A 3,333-nucleotide genomic window follows, 5' to 3' on the forward strand; every position below is an offset into this window, starting at 1 on the left:
CCCCCCAATTGTCACATTATGACAATGAGAGTCTGCCTCCCCCCTCCTCCTGAAACTGTGACATCCTTCATGGAAGTTCCCTAAAATTAGTACTCCAATCTTAAAAACGCCGTATTTTTGGTAATATTCACCAACACACGACGAAAACCATATCAAATAGACCACCAAAGGACCTGAAAAAGAATGTTTGGAAAATATCAAAAAGAGGAATGTAGGGTAAAGTTTGCGCTCAAAATTTGAAAATGGTGTACTTTTTGTAATTTTTAACACCAAACGTGAAAGAACACCACCAAATCACTTCCATACGATTCCAAACCAAACGATTGGAAATGTTGCCGTTTATGTAACTTAAAGCACGAAATGTAAAAAAAAACGACAACAAACCGACCACGAAACGTTTCCATCTTATTGTGTCATTAATTTAAGAAATAAATAACCTTTCTCGCTCTACAGGGGAAAATTTTTCTAAGCAAATAAAAAATGCTAAAACAATGATTAAATCTCCTTTAAGAATATATTGCTTACAACATTCTTTAATTATATCTTTCTCCAGAAACGAATAACTTTTCTGATTTTAAGCAGCAATAATTGTTTTAACAAATTAAAATTGGTTATAAAATTTGAAATTATTGGAAAAATACTGGGATGTTCATTATTTATCGATCCGAAATAATTTGTGTTTTGATATTTCCCAGAAATACCGTCTTTAGCACGAGTTTGAAACAAAACTGCTATTTCGTCGTTCTTGTGGAAATTTCCGGGCGCAATAGCAGGAGGCGGAGGTTATCACAATTACAAGTTATGGCAAAAAATAATTTCTTGAGTCCTTCTTAAGAGATAGCTTTATAGTCATTCACAAAATGTTTATAATAAGTACTCCTTTTTCCCATTATTTTTAATATGTCTATTCTTCTCGAAAACTCCCATCTTAATTTGTAGAGCGCAGTGGCCAGGTTTAAAACTTGAAAACCAAATCACCGAATTAATTTTACCGGAAACAATTAAAATAGGTTAATAAGTGCAATTTCACTGATAAGCCGCTGCGTTTCGCTGCTTCAACAGTGTATATACGCGAATTTTAATTAACTTTATGGAGCTCTGATGTATTTCTGGCGGGATGCACGTAGCGCTGCCCGATGGTTCTTTTTCATTTTAGCAGACTGGACGAGCAAATCGGCGGATTTTTTCGACGTATCTTAACCAAGATTTTAGAGCAAGAATTCAAGTTGTTTCTCCCTTTTCTTCAACTTTTGATATCATTTCAAAGTTTAATAAGGTTTTCTTTCTTCAATAAATTTATTTTACTGCTTTTATTTTATTCAATGAAAGTATATTATTACAATTTATAATGATATGCATTGACATTGAAACAAATGTGTTCTTATTGTCTTGTTTTTATATTTGAAAAATGTGTGCATCCATAAAAAAAAGTTTTGTAAAGTAACACCTATTGCACCTTTTGTCATTTTCCCAAAAAATTTATTTGTTTATTTTCAATTTTTTTACGTTTTGAAAAAATACGCATCCTAGAAAAACATATTGAATTAAAAATTTGTAGATCTTTTTTTGGTCAACAACTTTTGCCTGATAATTTTTTTTCTTACCATGTGTTGTTTTTCACAATTAAAAGAAAATATCTTTTTTGCGATTGAAACAAGAACTACGCATCCTATCAAAAAAGTGATTGATGAAAAACTTGTAAATCTTTTTCTGTTGCATAATTTTCTAAAAAAGAAATATATTAATATATTTATTTCTATCATTAACTTCTGCTGAAGGTGACTTCAAGCGTATGCATAATAGTTTAAGTAGTATGTTGCGCGCGAAGTTTAAAAATAAAATTATCTCTCACTTGCATCGCAGCGTTGTTGTCTGAGGTTTCCACTGCGTGGCGCTAGCATCCAAACAAAATTCTTAAAGTTACAGACTGAATGCTTATTAACTGCTACTAAAATAAGATGCACTTGAAGCCGCCTTCGGCCCATGTAAATGGCAGGTATTTTATTTTTTACAGTTTTTAACGCTACGAGAATAAGTATTGCGATTACTCCATGAGTTTCTAATGGACATTTTAACGTAGAATCTGAATTTCAACAATTTAAAAGTTGATCTTGCTTTTTTTTTTAGTTTTTTAAGAAGGAACCGAAGGGTCACTCTGTGGGGTCTTCAAGGTTACTTTGTAGAGGCTCCTTCCGGTTCCTTCGGTCCGCCAGGGTATGCTTTCCATAAAAAGCGTTTAATAATAAATTTATAGATATTTTTTGGATGAACAACTTCTGTCTATCCATTTTTTCGCACCTTGCTTCGTTTTTTCCAAAAATCTAATTTTTAAAAAATTTTATTGTTATTTCATGGGAACTCTGTATTATCATCACAGTAGTTACTATCAGTATATATGTCACCCCACCCAGGGTCGGCGGGACAGTTTCAGTTTGGGTGGGAAATGAATTTGATTACTAATAATATTTTGAAAAATACCCATGGGAAATTCCCCAACCGCTTGAGTTTTAGGTGGGGACTACTCCATACACCCGTCACCGCTTCCGCCGACCCTGATCCCACCATCTGTTGAAATAGAAATCAGAAAAATATCATTTTAAAATTTAATGTTATTTTTCACGATTAAAATAAAAACTACCTATCGTATCAAAAAATAATTAATAACAAATTTGTAGCTCTTATTTCGATGAAAAAATGTTCTTGTTTGTTCTTGGCTTGTGTCACTAGTCCAAAAATTAATTATTTAAATTTAAAAAATTTTTAATGTTGTTTTTATGAATAAAAGAAAAACTTCTCGTCCTATTAAAAACCTATTAAGTAGAAATTTGTACATTTTTTGCGGTGCACAATTTTTATCTTATTTTTTTCGCATTTTGCAGTTTGACCCAAAAATTAAATGTTTTATTTTTCATTCTTTTTTGTGAGATCAAAATTTGAATTTTCATTTTTTTCAAGATAACTTAAAAACTTATTATGATGATATTGTAGGGCTTTTAAAAATCAATGTTTCCCTTTTTTTTGACTTTTTGTTTTATATCGTGCGCTGCTCAGCTTATAATTGTTATTTTAACTATAACAACATAACCACACTTACTTACTCTCTTTTTGCCACCAGTGCCCTGGAAAACAATAAAATTGCATTCCCGCATTTTTTTCTCCGTATTCGAGCAACCTACAACGCAATAAACTCTTTTCGGCCCGGTTTTTTGGCGTAAAACTCCTAAAATATTTGCACTATTCTTCTTTATTCACAATGTGTACCCAAAAGGTTTACATGACTTCCATTCCTTACAATCTTTCCACCTACATATATATATATATATATATATATAT

The sequence above is a fragment of the Belonocnema kinseyi genome, chromosome 3 (assembly GCF_010883055.1).
Source record: "Belonocnema kinseyi isolate 2016_QV_RU_SX_M_011 chromosome 3, B_treatae_v1, whole genome shotgun sequence".
In the NCBI taxonomy this organism is placed as follows: Eukaryota; Metazoa; Arthropoda; class Insecta; order Hymenoptera; family Cynipidae; genus Belonocnema; species Belonocnema kinseyi.